The 20,137-nt window shown below is 39.9% G+C and overlaps 1 protein-coding gene across 1 annotated transcript in view; it reads right to left on the bottom strand.

Annotated features, from left to right (window-relative positions):
- The window catches only part of USP13 (ubiquitin specific peptidase 13), a 159,651-nt gene that overhangs the window by 116,728 nt on the left and 22,786 nt on the right, over window positions 1–20,137 (bottom strand). The gene's annotated exons all lie outside the window — the stretch shown is intronic.

Here is a 20,137-nt window from a genome sequence, read left to right as displayed (position 1 = left end):
GTTCTAGGCTGGATATACAAAGACAAAAGTGAAACCAGCCTTTCCTTCAAAGAGATTCTATGGACAAGGCATTATATTCTTGGACAAGGCATTATACACCCGTGAATATATACAAATACACATTTATATATCTATAATTCTACGTGTATATAATTATTTGAGTATCAATACATTTTTATTATTATAAATCTATTTTATATTATAAATCTATTCTGTTAATCTAAATATATTATAATAAATATAAGCTATAAACATTCTGTTATTATACATATTATTGTAAATTAATCTAAATAAAAACATATGTAGGGACATCTAGGTGGTACAGTGGATAGAGTGCCAAGGCCTGGAGTAAAGAAGATTCCTCTTCCTGAGAACAAATCTGGCCTCAGATACTTATTAGCTAGGTCTAATTAGTGTGTGACCCTGGGCAAGTCATTTAACCCTGTCTACCTCGGTTTCATCATCTGTAAAATAGGGAAAAGAGAAGTGGATGAGTGCCAGGTCTGGAGTTGAATGTGGGTTCAAATTTATCCTCAGTCAGTTTCTAGCTGTGTGACCCTGGATAAGTCATTTAACCCCATTTGCCTAATCCTTGCCATTCTTCTGTCTTAGAATTGATGCTAAGACAGAAGGTAAGGGTTTAAAAAACAAAAAAAGAACTAGGAAAGGAAATGACAAACCATTCTAGTATCTAAACTCCAAATAGAGTCACAAAGAGTCCATCACTGTTGAAAACAACTGAACAGATCATATATTTATAATAAAATAGAATTACTGGTGTTTTTATATTTATGTTTATTTTACATACAGTGTATTTATAAAGAAGAAACACAAAAGATAGTGCCCGTCACCGTGTTGGTTGGTTTCTCTTGTTGTGTTGTGAGTAATGGATCAATGACTGGCATGTAAATATATTGGAAAAGGAACATAACATCAAGTGCATCAATAAAGCTTCCAGAAATAAATCAAACAAAATGGAGAGTCGATGTCCTAAGAGAAGAACAAATGGGTTTCATGAGAAATATAAACTATGAAATAACAACCAAAAAAATGTTCAGAATCATTAATAATCAGATAAAAGAAGATTTAAGCATCCCTGAGGTATCACTTCCTACTCATGGAGCTAGAGGAAAACTCACTATTGGGGAGATGTGGAGAACACAGGATAGCAAAGCTGGGAACTGATTGAACCCTTCTGGAAAATGATGTGAGATTAATGCACAAAGAGTTACTATATTGTTTGTACCCTTTGACTCAGATTCCTCTAGCTTTGGGCCTCTATCCCAGAGGCTCTTGAGAAGGAGAAAAAATCCATATGCACAAAAAAATGCCCACAGAATTTTTGTGATAACAAAAAGCTGGGTACAAAGTGTCTGGTTTTAGGCTGGCAAATGGCTTAACAAATGACGGCATATGGATGTAATGGGATATAGCTGTGCCATAAAGGATGATAAGTATGGAGACTTCTTACAATGACTTGATGAGGGGTGAAGAAAGTAGAGCCAAAGAAAAAACATCCACCCAGTAGAGTGGAAAGAGCCTTGGTTTTGCTGTCAAAGGATCACCTCTTCTGTTTATTACCTGAATGACTCTGAGACAATCATTTACTCTCCTGGGGCCTTAGTTTCCCCTTTTGTAAGATGAAGGGGTTAAACTGGATGACCACCGAGGTTCTTCCATGATCATCAAACTTGTACCAGATCCCCACTACAACATCCCTGAAGAGCAGCCAATCAACCTCCAGGGAGCAGGGAGCTCCCTATCTCCCAAAGTAATGTCCATCCCCCAAATTCTAATTAGCAAGCAATTTCTTCTGACAACCCCAAATCTGCATTTTGGTATCTCCTACACTTTACTCCTACTTTGGTCCCCTGGAGTAATTGGGACGAATTAAATCCTGGCTACATAAAGCTGGATGAATGATGTTTCTGCTCTTGGTCTCAGTTTACTGATCTATAAAATGGGAAAAAATAATTGCATCTACCTCCCAGGGTTTCTGTGACAATCAAGTAGATAAAATCTGGATAGCACTTGGCAAACCTTAAAGTGTTAGCCATTATTATTGTTATTGTTATTATTTTTATTATTGCTGTTGTATATAATTATTATATATTATTGTGTATATACAATATGTATTATTGTATATACAATTGTATATTATATGTTATTGTTATAATAATAACAATAAAATGAAGAGGCTGGACTAAATGACATCTAAGGTCCTTTCTAGCCTTTAAATCTATAGTCGGAAATCTGGCCTCAGGCACGTCCCAGCTGTGTGACCCTGGGCAAGTCACTTGACCCCCATTGCCTACCCTTACCGCTCTTCTGCCTTGGAGCCAATACACAGTATTGACTCCTAGATGGAAGGTGAGGATTCTAAATAAATAAATAAATAACTTGATAAATAAATAACTTGATAAATAAATAAATAAATGAATGAATGAATAGATGAATAAATGAATGAATGGATGGATGGATGGATGAATGAATGAATGAATGGATGGATGGATGAATGAATGAATGAATGAATGAATAAATGAATGAATGAATAAATGAATGAATGAATGAATGAATGAATAAATGAGCAAACAAATAAATAGATAGATAAATGAATAAATAAATAAATAAATGAGTGAATGAATGAATGCATGAATAAGTAAATAAATGAATGAATGGATGGATGGATGGATGGATGAATGAATAAATAAATAAATAAATGAGTGAGTAAATAAATAGATAGATAGATAGATAGATAGATAAGTAAATAAATAAATAAATCTATAATTGGATGGTTGTTCTTTCGTCTAACAACTCTTCAAATACTCAAAGTCATCTCCACCCAAGTCTCTAAGAATAACAATAATAATAGCTAGAATTTATATGGCATCTACTGTGTGTTAAGCATTTTACAAATACCTCATTTGATCCTCACAACTATATGAGGTAGGTGTTTATTATTCCCATTTTACAGTTGGAGAAACTGAGGTAAATTTGCTGAAGTCCCACTGAGAAGGATCTGAGGCCAGTATCGAGGTCAAGTCTCCTTGACTCCAAGTCCAGCGCTCTATCCCCTTCACCTCCCAGCTCCCTCTCCTCCAGCCAAAAGATCCACAGTCCCGCCAATTGCTACAGCGTGATTTGGGGTCCTTTTCCAGGACTTGTCAAATGTCCTTCCTAGAATATGACACACAACAACTCTGATGAGGTCTCGAGAGAGCGGAGAACAACAGGAATTACACTTTCCAAGCTATGGACCCGTCTCTCTTAAAAAGCAGCCTACAGATCCCAACAGCTTTGGGGGCTGCCAGGTCGTGCTATTGCCACATAGGGGACTTGCAGTCCTTGGGGACCCCCAGATCTTTTTCATTCTGCTTAGGCATATCTGCCCCCATTCTTTCCTCAGGCAGCTAATTCCTTAAACCAAAGGGCAGAACTTTCAAAGACTCATAGACAGGTCACGCGAAGAGTCCTGTGACTCTATTACGCCAAATAAGATACTATTTTGTCACAAGTATTCACTTTGTTATTATCGTTCCTGTCCAGACAATGTGTTTGGGCTTCCTCCTGGGTCCACCTCCCAGGGCTGCTCCCTCACTCGACTCCGTATCCTCGCCTCTGTCCACCACACACAGCCCTCTTGTCCAAGGGAAGCACATTAACCCCCTCTAGTACAAAGGAAAATACCCCCATTTGCACAGCCTGCTGCAAAACCCACTGAATGTTCTTATCTGACTAAATCATACAGTGAATTCCATAGCACCACAAATGTCGGTCAATGAGCCTTTATTAGGCATCTACTGTGTGCTAGGAACTGGAGCAAAGTGAAAAATGAGAGTCCCTGCCCTCAAAGAGCTTATATTCTAGTGAGGATCCGATGTATTGTTGTTCAAGTGTCTCATCGTGTGTTCAATTCTTTGTGACTCCATTTGAGTTTTTCTTGGCAAAGATACTGGAGTGGTTTGCCATTTCCTTCTCCAGCTCATTTTACAGATGAGGAAACTGAGGCAAGCAAGGTTAAGTGACTTACCCAGACACATTTGAGGTTTTCTTGGCAAAGATACTGGAGTGGTTTGCCATTTCCTTCTCCAGCTCATTTGACAGATGAGGAAACTGAGGCAAGCAAGGTTAAGTGACTTACCCAGACACATTTGAGGTTTTCTTGGCAAAGATACTGGAGTGGTTTGACATTTCCTTCTCCAACTCATTTGACAGATGAGGAAACTGAGGCAAGCAAGGTTAAGTGACTTACCGAGACATATTTGAGGTTTTCTTGGCAAAGATACTGGAGTGGTTTGACATTTCCTTCTCCAGCTCATTTGTCAGATGAGGGAACTGAATCAAAAAGTTAAGTGACTTGTTCAAGATCATAGAGCTAGTACACATCTGAGGCCAGATTTGAACTCAGTTTTTCCTGAATCCAGGTAGGGTTCTGTCTGTCTGTCTACCCACTGTATCACCAATACATATAAGTATATAAAAATGTATAAAGCATAAATACAAGGTAACAGACTGGATAATGGGAAGTTCTCACAGATGTAACGGATCAGGACAGGCTTCCTGCAGAAGGGAGCGACTGAGCTGAGCTTTGAAGAAAACTTGAGATTCTAGGAGGCAGAGGTGAGAAAGAAGGGTGTTCTGGGCAAAGGCACAGCGATGAGAGAGAGTGTGTGGAAAAAAAAAGAGTGAGTGAGTGAGTGAAGGTAAATAATGGAAATTAAACCTGGAAAAGGAAGTTTATCCCAAGTTGTGAAGGCTTTGAAATACCAAATAGAGGGGGAAGGTCTTTACTGCAGCCAAAATATTTCATTGGATGGCACAGAAATATATAACCCAAATCAAAAAGTCCATTTCTCTGAGCCAAGGACATGAGAAGAGACTCAGGATAATCACAGTTAACATTTACACAGATCTTACACTATGCGCCAAGAACTTTGCTAAGAGCTTTATGATTATTAGCTCATTTGATCCTCGCAACAGCCCTGGGGGATCAAGTGCTATTATTATCCCCATTTTACAGATGAGGAAACCGAGGTAGCCAACATTTAAATGACTTGCCCAAGCTCACATGACTGGTATCTGAGGTCGGATGTTAAGAGTTATTAGAAACTCCATTCCTTTTCATCAGAAAAGAATCATTCAGTAAAGAAATTTGGACAAGGGGAGGTGTAATAGATTAAATAAAACCAAAATGTAAGTTATCATGATTTTACCCTCCATCGTGACTAAGGTTATTTTGTAAATACAGAAACCAAAGACAAGAAGAGAAGACAATCAATCAACAGGTACAAGCCAGGTACCATGCTGGGTGCTGGGGATACAAATACGAAGAAGGAAAGAATCTCTAAGAACAATGGCCAGCATTTTCGTAGAGTTTTAATGTTTGCAAAGTACTTTACAAATTTTATGTTATTTTCTCCTCACAACATCCTTAAGAGTAGGAACTATTATTATGCCCATTTTACAGATAAGGAAAGTGAGGCAAATAGGAGTTTAAAGATTTGCCCAGGATCACACAGCTAGTAAATGTTTGAGGCAGAATTTGAACTCAGATCTTCTTGACCGCCCCCCCCCCAAGTCCATCACTCTATCTACTGTTCTATCTATTCTTAAAGAGCTTAAACTTTTAACAAGAGAAACAATGCATTCATCTATTAAGTAGAGAAATCATGACCGGACCTGTGATTTCATTGGTATAGGGAACTCGTGAATGAGAAAGATCCCTCTACTAGCAGAGGTTAGCACTTTCTGTGACAGGATAGGTGACTTGCCCAGGGTCACACAGTAAATATGTGTCAGAGGCAGAGACAGAAACTTCCTGGATCCAAGGCAACCTCTTTCCTATTCATTATGACACACTGTCCTCCAGTATATACAACAAATACGAGATGGTTCAATACAAAGTTGCAGTTGAAGGGGACCAAGGACGTAGAAGGAAATAATGCCCAAAATATATCACAGAGTTTCTATGAAGCAAAAGTGAGGAGGGAGTACATACCTGATACAGGGGGCAGCCAGGGCAAAGATGCAATCAATAGTCAGTGGTCCATAAACATCTATTAAGCACCTACTATGTGCCGGGCACTGTGCTAAGCACCAAAGATACAAATATGAAAGGACACAGAGATGAGGTGTTGGGATTGGGGGAACTGAGAAAAGGCTAGAGAAGGCTCAATAAGCTCTCTTCTGATTCAAAATCTGTGAATCCTGTCTTATAGCGGCATACCTCGGAGAGTTTGGTATGCGAGTTTGGTGCCAGGCTGCAGCGAAAAAGCCCAATATGGCAATGAAGTGAATTTTTCTTTTCCCAGTGCATAATACCATAAACATTATTTTTACACTATGCTGTAGCCTATCAAGGGAGCGAAAGCATCATGTCTAAAAAACAAGGCACATACCTTCATTTTTAAAAAAAGACTTTATTGCTAAAAAATGCTAACCGTCATCTAAGCCTTCAGCGAGGCATAGTTTTTTTTGCTAGTGGAGGATCTCGCCCTGATGTTCATGGCTACAGACCCATCGAGGTGGCGGTTGCTGAAGGCTGGAGTGACTGTGGCAACTTTTAAAAATCAGACAACAATCAAGTTTGCCTCATTGAGTGACTCTTCCTTTCTCTTGAACTCTCAGAGGCCATGGTAGAGTCATTCACTGGCCTGATGCCAATACTGCTGTGTCTCAGGGAATAAGGAGGACCAAGGAGAGGGAGAGAGACAGGGAGCTGGTAGAGCATTAAGAACACACACAACATTTATCAGTTAAGTTGACTGTCTTATAGGGGCATGGCAGCCCCAACAATTACTATAGTGACGTCAAAGATCGCTGATCACAGATCACTATAACAGATACGATAATAATGAAAAGGTTTAAAATATTGTGAGAATTACCAAAATGTGACACAGAGACATGATATGAACACATACTGTTGGGAAAATAGCACCAACAGACTCACTTGATGCAAAATTGCCACAAACCTTCAATTCATAAAAAAAAAAACCATAATATCTGTGAAGCTTAAAATGAGGCATGCCTGTCTAAAGTCTAGCCCCTGCTCCCAAATGCAACACCCCAGCCCATTCCGCCTCTTACAATCCCTAGATTCCACTGAGGCTCAGCACAAACCCTCTAACTCAGGGGTCTGCATCCTTTTTGGCCGTGAGAGCCATAAACGCCACATTTTTTAAAATGTAATTTCGTGAGAGCCGTGCAGTGCTCACAGTGTGCTCCTGTAACAGTGCCTAAAAAAAAATGGACTTTATGGCTCAAGAGCCATACATTACCGACCCCTGATCTAACTTCTTCCTGAGATACTCAAGCTATTAGGCAAGTATTTGTCAGAAGCAGAATTTGAATCTGTCTTCCTGGATCAGATGCCAACTCAGAAACCTAAGAAATTACTGTGACATATTTCTGCCTTTACTTATCTCTGTACAAGCTGTTTCCTTCCAGGAAACGATAGAAATTCCCTGAAGGCAGGGGCTGGTTTGCTTTTGTCTCTGAATCTGCAATGCCTACCCACAGTGCCAGGCATCTAATCTTCATGAATGTTTGCTCATATTTCTATGACACTAAAAAGTTTCAGAAAGTCATTTCCTCACAACCTAACAAGAGTTAGGTGGTGATAATAGTAGTAGTAGTAGTAGTAGTAGTAGTAGTAGTAGTAGTAGTAGTAGTAATAGTAGGAGTAGGAGTAGGAGTAGGAGTAGTAGGAGTAGTAGTAGGAGTAGGATTAGGAGTAGGAGTAGGAGTAGGAGTAGGAGTAGGAGTAGGAGTAGGAGTAGGAGTAGGAGTAGTAGGAGTAGGAGTAGGAGTAGGAGTAGGAGTAGGAGTAGTATAGTAGTAGTGGTAATTTTAGTAGCAGGAGAAGGAGGAGGAGGAGGAGTTGTAGCAATAGTGGTGGTGGTAGTAATGATGATGGTAGTAGTAATAGTATTGGTGGTAGTAGTACTAGTACTAGTAGTGATAGTAGTGGTAGTAGTAGCAGTATCAGCAAGCAGCAGCAGCAAACTTGCAAAACACTTTATACATGGTCACCACAAGTATTAATCCCATTTTAAAGATGAGAAAACAGAATCAAAGGTGACGTGGCTTGCCATAGCCAAAAATGTTATTGCCTTAAGCTAATACTAAAGTTATTTTGTAAACAGAGAAACCAAACACCAGCAACACGAAAATAAAAGGTCCAAAGGGAACTGAGGTCAAGAGTAAGAGGCTTTTATTTGTAAAGGGGGACAGGAACTGGCTGGGGATTTCATTGGTACCCAGAAAGCTGGGAGAAGGAGGCTGCCCTATCGAAGCAGATGAGCACCTGTTCTGCCGGTCAGTGTCTGGCCACACGGCCAGGATGTACTTGACAGAGGAACTGAAGGCGTCTTCCTGATTCACAGGCGAGCTCTCTCACTGTGCCAAACCCAATGAAATCAGAGATTCTTAATGTGTATGTGCATTTGCACGGACAGATATAGACAAAGTATGTTTGTGTGCATAGACATGTATGTTTTTCTATGTCTATACACACCTATGTACATATATTCACATAAACACAAAGTGAGAAGACTTTAAGTTTTGAAAAAACTCTTGACATCTCTAAAACACTGACCAAAAACTCCAACAGCAGCCCAAGTCCCCCCCCAAATGGTCAGCCCTGCTTTCAGCTCAAGCCTCCCAGGCATAGTATAGGGGAGCTACAAATACTGCCACAAATAGAATCTGACTTCCATCCCACGGAGCAGGAGCTACCCAGGCTCCTCCTCAGAAGCCACAGCCAACAAAGACCCAGAAAAGAAAGTTCTCACTTCCATTGTCCTAGACAGATGGTTCTCTGAAGAGTTACAGATTTATCAATGAGTTTGACCCTAAAGAAGATGAATTATCAATCTGGTTGCCTCTGAACCCTAAGAAGCATGATGGCTTTCCTTCTACCCTACAACTGGAACCCTCTTTTAGAATATGAGTTCCTTAAGAACAAGGGCTGTTTTCTCTTTGTTTTCCTAGTACTTAGCATGCAATTGGGCAGAAAGTAAACCCTTAAATGCCTTTTTTTTTCATTCATCTGTTGCTCTTGATGTACATCATAGCACACCAAAGACCTTCCCATCCTGTGAGATTCTTGTCATATGCTCCCATAAGCTCAACTTGCCGAAAGCCTTCCTCAATTTCTCCTGAGACAAGCAGGGAACCTGTGGAATACTTGGGTCGGTGATGGAGAACCTTTTAGAGATTGAGTGCCCAAACTGCAACCCTCATACCCATGTGAGCCCCCCACCTTACCCCAGACAGGGAAGGGAAGAAGCATTCCCAGTGGGCTGCTGGGCAGAGAGGTGAGAAACATCCTCAAGCACCATAGAGAGGCTGAATAGAGCAGCCCCCTCCATTCCACACAGGTACTCATGTTATAGGTTCGCCTACACGGACTTGGGCTGACCAAGAGTCATCCCTCACTCACAGGGTGACAAGCCATTCTTCTCTTCCTTTCACACTTTCACACTTTCACACTTTCACACTTTTTCCTTTTATATATTTGCATATATTTATTACACATATTTACATATGTTAGCTCTAAATTAAAATAAACAGCAACAAGGTATGCTGAAAAACATAACTAAATTCGAAACTGGAGGACCTTGGTTCAAATCTCAAAAACAGCCATTCTCCAATTGACAAATGATCGAAGATATGAAGTAAGATAAGAAGAGACCCAAGTTATCAAACACCTTTTTAAAAAAGTGTTCTAAATCACTAATATTTAGAGAAATGCAAATTAAAATAACTCTGAAGTACCACCTCAGACCGAAGTAACTTAAGTACCTTAGATTTGCAAGTTTATAAAAAGGAAAATGACAGATGCTGGAGGGGTTAGGGGAGAGCAGGTACATTAATACGCTGTTAGTGGAGCTATGAAAATCAATCCAGCCATTCTGGAAGACAGTTTGTAACTAGGTTCCAAAAGCTATTCAACTGTGTATAGCTGTGACCTAATGATAACACTATGTCTATGTGTCAAAGAGATCAAAGAAAGAGGACTATATATGCAAAAATGTTTGTAGCAGCTCTTTTCATGGTGGCAAAGAACTGGAAATTGGAGGGATGTCCATCAATGGGGAAATGGCTAAACAAGTTAAGGTATCTGAATGTGATGGAATATTACTGTACTGTACTGTATAAAAAATGATGAAGGGGACAATTTCGGAAAAATCTTAAAAGATTGATATGAACTGATACAGAGCGAAGTGGGCAGAACCAGGAGATCAACAATAGAATCACACAAAGAATCACACAATAGAATCAGCAATAGAATAACAAGGATATTGTGAAAACAAACAACTTTGAAAAACTTAAGAGCTCTGATCCACCCAATGACCCATAACAATTCCAGAGGACCTCCAGATAGAAAGGTGATGGATTTAGTAAAGTTGAAGGATATTTGAGGCTAATTAAGTTGAGCTTTTTATTTGGGGATAATTAATTTGAGATCGTTGGATATGGTTTGCTTAACTATACATGTTTATGGATTTTGGTTTTCTTATATTCTCATGGGGGAAAGGCGGAGAGGAGAGAAATTGGAGTTGAAAATAAAAATTTAAATGAATTTTAAATAAGGTTCAAATCTCACTTTGTCTCTGACAAGGCATTTATTTGATAAACTCTAGGATTCCTGCCAGTCTAGCCACTTTCTCTTCCCATTATCATATATATGTTTTCCCACGTGTATGTTTCATGGCTTAGTAAACTATAAGTTCCTTGTGGGCAGGGATCGTTTTTTTTCAATTTTTTTTTTTTTTTTGCATACCCCAGCACCTAATAAATACTTGCTGGATTGGATCCCTACAACAAGCCAATTAGGTAAGGACCGTAACATACTAGCTTTATTTTACAGATGAGGAAACTGAATTGGAGAAAATCTCAGGGTCACGTAAGTGACAAAAGAGTGTTAGAAGTGGAAGAGAACCCAAGTCTCTGCCGATTCCAGGTTCAACACTCTTTCCACGACACAACTTCTAACAATAGAGAGATCCATTCAGAAGCGACCCGGATACGGGAGTCCCTGCTTTTACAGCCTATAGACTGTCATCATAAAAAAAAAAAAAAAAAAAAAACAGGCACCTTCTGCTGAGAATATAAAGGTCAAGGACACATCCTGTTTAAATGCAGCAAGTGAGCAGACCCTTTAAATAAAAATACACAGCATTGTCAAGCACTAGGTGTTTGGGGAACGCTGTTTACGATCCTGTGTTCCTAGAGACGGGGCTCCAAGCAGAGGACAGGAGACGGGAGGGAGGGAGGGCGAGAGGGAAGGAGGGAGCACTGCGCGCAGAGGAAGCGCTATTGCTAGGCAACAACTGTCATGGTGAAGACATCTCTGCAAAAAGAAGCGTGACGTGGGCACTGCAAAAAGGTCAGCCTATCAACGTTCGGGCAGAATTAGATTCCGACCCACCCCTTCCTCTCCTCCTCCCCAAGAGAACAAGGTCACTCTCTTTCTTTTGGGGTTCCCACTCCAGCTAGATTTCATCAGTTGGGAACTCCCTGTGTAAAAAAGCCCTCCACAGAGGCAGTGTGGCAACCTGTGGGAAACTTTAAATGTTAAGAGAGATGCCTGGGACATGACAGGCTAAAACCTAGGTCTTCCTGAACTCAAAACCAGCCTTCTATCCAATGCACTGCACTTCCCCTCCCTTGTAAATGAGAGAAAAATAAATAAAGACAGAATGTAACATTTTATAGCACTTCTTTTCTTTAAGGGAATGAAAAGGCAAAAAGCATTTAGATGAAACCTACTATGTGCCAGGCACTGGGCTAAGCATTTTACAGATATTTTCTGAGCTGTGGTCCTCACATCTCTGGAAGTAAGTACAATTATTGTCCCAATTTTTCAGTTTAGGAAACTGAGTAAACAGAGATTAAGTGACTTTCCAGGGTCACAATGCTGGTCAGTGTCTGAAGCTAGATTTGAAAGTGCCAGTGCTGTAACCATTGTACCACCTGGACACCTTGAAAAAGCTGCCTTAACTTAGCCTTTGAAACAGAGATAATCCTATGAGCTAGACAATTTTAAGCATCAAGCTTTCCCTGAAAAAGTTATATTACCTAGTATTGATTCTAAGGCAGAAGGTAGGGGTTTAAAAAAAACTATATTACAACAACATCCTAACTGGCTTTCCTGCTTTCAACTCTTCCTTCTACAACCCACCCTATAAATAGCTTCCAAATAATCTTCCTTAGATTTGGAGTAAATGACCTCAGCAAGACAGTCTATGATAAACCCAAAGAGCCCAGCTTTTGGAACAAAAATCCACTATTTGACAAAAACTGCTGGGAAAATTGGAAAACAGTCTGGGAGAGATTAGGTTTAGATCAACATCTCACACCCTGCACCAAGATAAACTCAGAATGGGTGAATGGCTTGAATATAAAGAAGGAAACTATAAGTAAATGAGATGAACACAGAATAGTACACTTGTCAGATCTTTGGGAAAAGAAAGATTTTAAGACCAAGTAAGAGTTAGAAAAAATTACAAAATCCAAATAATCTTCATTAAGCACAGGCTTGAATTTCTTCATCCCAAATTAAAAATCTTCTGGAGCTCACAATCATCTGAATAAAATAAAATCTTGGGGCAACTAGGTAGCACAGTGGATAGAACACCAGGTCTGGAGTCCAGAGGACCTGGGTTCAAATATGACCTCAAACACTTCCTAGCTGTGTGATGCTGGGCAAGTCACTTAACCCCCAGTTGCCTAGCCCTTGCTGCATTCCTATCTTAGAAATGATGCTAAGACAGAAGGTAAGGGTTTAATTAATAAATAAAATCTTAAATGTCATCTGGTGATACTGACTTGTTTCCATTTAGCAGCACTACAGTTCCTAGAATTGTGGAATTTTGAACAGTAACTTCTTGGCCTCCATTTTCTCATTTGCAAGATAAATAGATTGGGCTAGATAACCTCAAAAATCCTTCCCCACTCATTTTTATAGTAGTGGATAGTCTTTTTGGTCATGAGTCCCTTGGAGTTGTCCCAGACCCTTGCATTTCTGATAATAGTTAAGTCATTCACAGTTGATCATCCTACTTTATTGCTGTTACTATATACAGTGTTCTCCTGGTTCTGCTCACTTCACTCTGCATCAGTTCATATAAGTCTTCCCAGGTTTTTTGTGATCATCTTTTTCATCATTTCTTATGGCACAATAGTATTCCATTACAATCATATACCACAACTTGTTCAATCATGCCCCAGTTGATGAACATCCCTTCAGTTTCCAGTTTTTGCCACCACAAAAAAAAAAGCTGCTATAAATATTTTTGTCCATATAGGTCCTTTTCCCCATTGGAATATAGACCTCTAGCACTAGTACCACTGGATCAAAAAGTATGGACAGTTTTATGGCCCTTTAGGGATGGTTCCAGATTGCTCTCCAGAATAGTTGTCTTGGTTCACCACTCCACCAACAGATATTAGTGTCCCAATTTTTCCACACCCCCTCCAACATCTATCATTGTTCTTTTTTGCCATATTACCTAACTCATAGTTATTCTAATTTGCATTTCTCTAACTAATGGTGATTTGGAGCATTTTTTCAAATGATTAAAGATAGTTTTAATTTCTTTATCTGAGAATTGCCTATTTCTGTGATGGTGGACCTATGGCACACGTGCCAAAGATGGCACACATCCACCTCCCTGTGGGCTCTCGAGCCATGGACCCAGTGTGCCTGTCCCTGCAGCACAGAGCTCTCCAGAGTTCCTAACTAGAAAGCCAGAAGGAGGTGCAGTGGGGCTGCTCCCCTCCCCCTCTCCTCAGTAGGAGTTAGTAAGCAGCTCTCTTCAAGACAGCATCCCTGGCAGGACAGGATTGCCCCATCCCATTGAGAATACAATGGCCTCTTAATTACCTTTAGCCTGAGTGAGACAGAAACAACTTAAGTCTTTACTATCAGAAGCAATTGGTATCTTTACAATACAAAGTATTTTGGGGATTTGGGGATGTCTTTTGAGTTTGTACTTTTAAAATGTTCAGAACGATAGTCTAGTGATGTAGGAATAAGTTTTATGAACTCCAGGCTAGGCTAATAGTTTCTATCGCTGTTCTCTAGCTCCCTTCCCCAGTTTCTTTCACAAGCAAACTTGGGGGGCTTTAATTTGCATTCTTAATCCTCTCACTTCTTACCAGCCTGTTCAATTTGCAGTCAAAGGGGTGCCTGCCAGAAGGAGAGCAGGTGGGCTAGAAGCTCTGGAAAACACAATAGTGGTTTGTCAAATCTCCCAATCAGCCCTGCATCCAGATTAGAACCTAACTCAAAACTTGACCATTTGCTAAAAAAAAAAAAAAAAAAAAAGGTAAATTTGGAGGATACCCCCTTCAGGAAGGCTGGAACATGATGGGATGAATATGTCAGGATGATGTCATTTAATCTGAGGGTTTTATTTTTCTATAAATAAGGAGTTTTCCTGTAATCTGGGGCCTTTCTGCTTTTTTCTAGGTTTGAGGGGTTCACAGCACACATAACTAGAGGGGAGCATCCCTCACCTCTCCCTCTCCCAAAGCCAGACTACATCACCAGCCCCGCTGCCCAGCAGTCTAATGGGACTGCTTCCTCCTCCCCTAGGTGGAGTAAGGGGAGAAAGCAGTTCTCTGGGGTACTCCATGGGGGGAGGGGCACAGAATGTTATCTCTGGGGGGGCATGGGCATGGCACTTGGTCTGGGGGTGGGGTCTGGCACTCCATCTCTAAAAGGTTCCCCATCACTGGTCTATTCACATCCTTTGACACATCAATTCCAGAAAGAACTATTATCTTTCCCACTTGTTTTCCTAAGTAGGTGGCACAGCAGATAGAGCACTTTGCCTAGAGTCAAGAAGACCTGAATTCAATCCAATCTCAGACACTTCATAATTATGTGACCCTGGGCAAGACACTTTGGCTCTGTCTGTCTCAGTTTCCTCTGCTGTAAAATGTAATTGCATATACTATACTGCCAGAGCTGTCCAGGATCTCCCAAAATGAAGAACCCCTACACTATGCCTATGCCATGGCTGCTTCTTTGCACAAAATAACCAATTAATAACTGCTTTTTATATGAATTGATCAATGATGCAATAAGTACCGATTAGGCACTTACTACCTCTCAAACATTGTGCTAGGTGTTAATAGTTCCTGCCTTCCAGTGGCTTACTTTCTATTCTGGTTATCAATTGAGATAATAGATAGATAGATAGATAGATAGATAGATAGATAGATAGATTCCCTATACACATGTAGGGAAAGAAGAAGAGAACAAGCAGTTACTAAGCATCTACTATGTACAAAGCTAAGAGCTTTTATAATATACATACATATACATTTAAGATATTTTAGGGAGGGAGGGCATATGAATGAATGAATGAATGAATGAATGAATGAATGAATACCCCTTCACAGGAATACACAATAAGGTTAGTCTTGGTGGGCAAAACTCTATAGAGAAATTATCAAGTAAATCCTCAGAGCTATAAAGGGAAACATATTCATCACCTTTCAATGGGGAATTTGAGGTATCTAGAGGTCAAAGGAATTGGCTAGTCATAATCTAGTCCATAGCAAAGCTAGAAAAAATGTCAGTGTGCCCTAAACTTAATTACAAGGCTTTTTTCATTGACCCTGCCTTTCATCCTATCTGTTCAACTCTCTCCTGGCTAGAATAAGGTGATAAGGATGATGACCTCCATGACCCTTTCCTCTTTTTTTCAGGGGTTACTCTCCAAGCTACCAACTACAGTTAATATTTAAACAAAAGCCTCCATCACTTCTACCCAAGGGGTCAACTCATCAAATGGTTCATTTGAATCTACCTATACTGTATGTAAACCAACTGAGGAAGGAAGAGGGAAATTATCTCAGCCATATAACCCCAAGGAGAGATAAGCATTTGATTTTCATTTCCCAACTGTACATAAAGTAAGTGCAGCCCCTTGACCCCAGAGATACCACAAATGGGCACATATCCCAAGGACATGAAAGACATTGGGAAAGATATTTGCATGAAAATATTTATAGCTGTTCTTTTTGTGGTAGCAAAGAAGTGGAAGCCAAGTGGGTACTTATCGATTGAAAAATGGCTGAACATGTTACTATAACAATGGAATTGAAATATAGCATAAAAAACAATAAACAGAAAGAATTTGAGAAACTCAGAAAAGTTTGCATGAAATGATGCAGAGTGAAATAAACAGAACCTAGAAAATAATTTCCACAAAGATCACAGTAATGTAAAGGAAAATTACACTGAAAGATATCCAAACTCTGATCAACACAATAACTGTTCATCCTATATCTTTTCTACCCTGTGTAGCTAAATTCCTTGAAAAGACTATCTCCAATGGGTACCTCCACTTTCTCTCCTCTCACTCTCTTCTTAACCCCTTACAATCCAATTTCTGACTTTCATCATTCCACCAAAAGGGCTCTCCCCAAGGTGACTAGTGATCTCATAATAGCCAAATCGTTGACCTTTCCTCAATGCTCATTCCACTTGACTTCTCTGCAGCTTTTAACACCATAGATCACCCTCTCCTCTATGATAGTCTCTTCTCTCTAGATATTTGGGACACTATTTCCCTCCCATTCGGTTCTGTTCCTAGCTATCTTACCATTCTTTCTCTACCTTCTTGGTTGGACCTTCTTCCAGAACACACTCTTCTATCTTGGTCCCTCTTCTCTTCTCCCTCTATACTACCTCACTTGGTGATCTCCTCTCCTCCTATGGATTTAATTACCAATTCAATGTTAATGATTCTCAAATCAACCTTTCCTGCCCCAGTCATTCTGCTGACATTCCATTTTGCTGCTCCAACTGCTCTTCCAACATCTCAAACTGGATAGCCACTAGACTCATAACTTTAATATATTGAGGTGCCTTAACTTAATATGTCCGAGTCTTTCCCCCAACCTGTCCCCACAAACTACCTTCCCTATTACTCTGGAGACAATCTTCCCAGTCCCTCAGGCTCTCAGCCATCCTGGTCTCATCACTCTCTTACCTCCACCTCCAGTCTAAACTATTGCCAAGGTCTGTTGATTTCACCTTCACAGCATCTCTTGAATACACTTCCTTCTCTCCTCTGACATGGCCACCACTCTCTGAAACAGTCCTTCATCCCATCATACCTGGACTCTTATAATACCTTGCTGGTGGGTCGGCCTTTCTCAAAGTCTCTCCTTAATCTAATCCAGTGGTTCCCAAACTTTTTTGGCCTACTGCCCCTTTTCCAGAAAAAATATTATTTAGTGCCCCCTGGAAATTTATTTTTAAAAAATTTTAATAGCAATTAATAGGAAAGATAAATGCACCTGTGGCCATCATCCTCCCCCCCTAGATCACTGCAGCACCCACCAGGGGGTGGTGGCACCCACTTTGGGAATCACTGATCTAATCCAACCTCCATTCAGCCACTAACATGATTTTCCTAAAGCACAGATTCAACCATTTTACTTTCTGACTCAATAAATTCCAGTGGCTCCCTATGGCCCCCAGGATTAAATACAAACTGCTCTGTTTGGCATTCAAAGTCCTTCATAACCTGGTCCTTTCCAGGCTTCCTACATCTTACGTCCAAACAAGTGACACTGGCCTGCCAGCTGTTCCACAAACAAGACCTTTCATCTCTCAGCTCCAGGCATTTTCTCTGACTGTCCCCCATGCCTGGAATACTCTCCCTCCCCTGTTCTGACTTCTGACCTCCTTGGCTTCCTCAAGTCCCAACTAAATTCTCACTTTCTACAGGAAGCCCTCTCTAACCCTCTCTAACAGTGTCTTCCCTCTCTTAATCACTTCCTATTTATCCTGCCCATAGCTTGTTTTGTACATATTTGCTTGCATGTTGATTCCCCCATTGGATTATCAGCTTCTCTAGGTCAGGGACTATCTTTTGCTTCTTTTTGTTATTTCTAGCATTTGGCAGAGTGCCTGGCACATAGTAGGTGCTTAACAAATATTGATTGATCGATTGTCTAGCCATGCTTCCCTGATCCTGTCTTTGTGATTTTGATTTTTTTGACAGTTCAGATTTTTTAAAAGACAATCTAGAAATAAAAATAAAGTTCTCGGTGAAGGCCAGAAATGAGCAATTCAGAGACAAGATAGTTTATATATCAGAATCCATCTGATCTGATCCAACCAACATTTACAAAATACCTACCATGTACAACATACTGTGGTGGGCACTGAGGTTACAAAGTCAGAAAGTGAAACAATAGTCAACCCCAAATAGCTTCCATTTATAAAAATACTTCTCTATCCCCACCAAAAAAAAAATTGCTACTTGGCACAGCTGAAGAGAATTTTCCTTCCAGGGAGAAATTCTTGAATGTGACTCCAAACATGCTTTAATATTTCAAGAATCTGAGACTTCATTAGGGTTACCATCTTCCAAAATAGATTCCAACCTCTTCAGGCCTTAGAATAGAAGACTGTCAAAAACCACCATCGTACAAAGAATCATCCCTAATAGCCACTCTTCGGGTAAGGAATCCTCCTCAGCACATCACTGGACTGTTGTGACCAGCAGTGACAGTACTTAAAGCCTTTCTAGTTTGGAAGGACCATTTCAGCTTGTCCTCTACTCATTCTGGCTGAGAGATCCAGGGTCATCTCCATACCACAACAAGCCATCACAGGTGGAATGGATTATCATATGGAATACCATAATCCAAAAATATGATTACCATCAAGTGTAGCGCTTTAACTTAGAAAATGCTACTCCTAGCTAAAGAGTCAGATTATATTTTATTTTTTATTTTATATTTTAAAATATAGATATTATTGGAAAACTGAAGCTCATCCTCCCACACCCCAGGTCAATCCTTAGGAGAAATTTCTATCATCACTCAACTGCATCAAGCACTTTATTTTTTTTAAACCCTCACCTTCTGTCTTGGAGTCAATCGTGTGTATTGGCTCCAAGGTAGAAGAGTGGTAAGGGTAGGCAATGGGGGTCAAGTGACTTGCCCAGGGTCACACAGCTGGGAAGTGTCTGAGGTCAAATTTGAACCCAGGACCTCCCATCTCTAGGCCTAACTCTCAATCCACTGAGCTACTGAGCTGCCCCCTGCATCAAGCACTTTAGATATAAACACCCAACTGAATTGCTGTTCTTTGCCCAAGATTTATCCTCATGGAAGAGAACATGGCTTAAAGGCCTCTGGATGCCTTGCTCAAATCCAGTTCTTCACAGGCCAAGATTCCACACCCTGTTCAATAAGAGAGCTAAATGAGGAAACACAAATGGAGAACATCCACAAAGTGTTTCCCCTCTTCTCTTACCTCTGCCAAAGAAGAGACTTTGGGATCTTCCAGTACTATTTTGGGGGTGTAAGTCACATCGATTTTGTTGGTTTTTATTCAATCTTTTTGGTTTAACTTGATTTAGAAAACTACACTTTGTTCAATAACAATCTTTGTGCCTTTTTTTCTTGGGTAAGTGTGAGAAAGAAAGAAGAAAAAGCATGACTGAGAAACAGGAATCAACTAACCAAAAGCAGTTTCAATGATACTATTTATTTTTATATCCATTGCATTTCTCAATGTTATTTCCTCCTCCCCCTTCCAAAAAACAATCCCTTTTAACAATGAACAAAAAAGAGAAGGGTTGGGGAAAAAAACAGTTCAACAGAGACAGTGAATACATCTCCTAAAAAAATCTAACATTACCTAATATTATCCTTCATCTCTACAAAAATGGAAGAGAAGTGCCTTCTCATATGTCTTCTTGGGGGCCAGGCTTGGTCATTATAATTTCACAAAAATATTCCATTTGTTCACATTTTTTCCATTGGAATTGTTGTCATCATTGTTCAAATATCATTTGTATTAAGTGTCTACAATGTGCTGGGCACTGTGCTAGGTGCTGAAGATACAGATACAAAGAATAAACAATCTCTACTCTACATTCTCATGGAGGAAATAACATGAATATATATATATATGCAGAAAATAAGTACAAGAAGAATAAAAAACAAAGCCATTAACTATAAATAAGTTAAGTGAACACAGAATAGTATACTTGTCAGATCTCTGGGAAAGGAAAGACTTTAAAACCAAGCAAGAGTTAGAGAAAATCACAAAATGTAAATTAAATGGTTTTGATTATATTAAACTAAAAAG

Source organism: Gracilinanus agilis, chromosome 3 (assembly GCF_016433145.1).
Source record: "Gracilinanus agilis isolate LMUSP501 chromosome 3, AgileGrace, whole genome shotgun sequence".
NCBI lineage: Eukaryota > Metazoa > Chordata > Mammalia > Didelphimorphia > Didelphidae > Gracilinanus > Gracilinanus agilis.
Note: the sequence above shows the minus strand (reverse complement) of the source record. Positions and strands in the feature narration are given on the sequence as shown.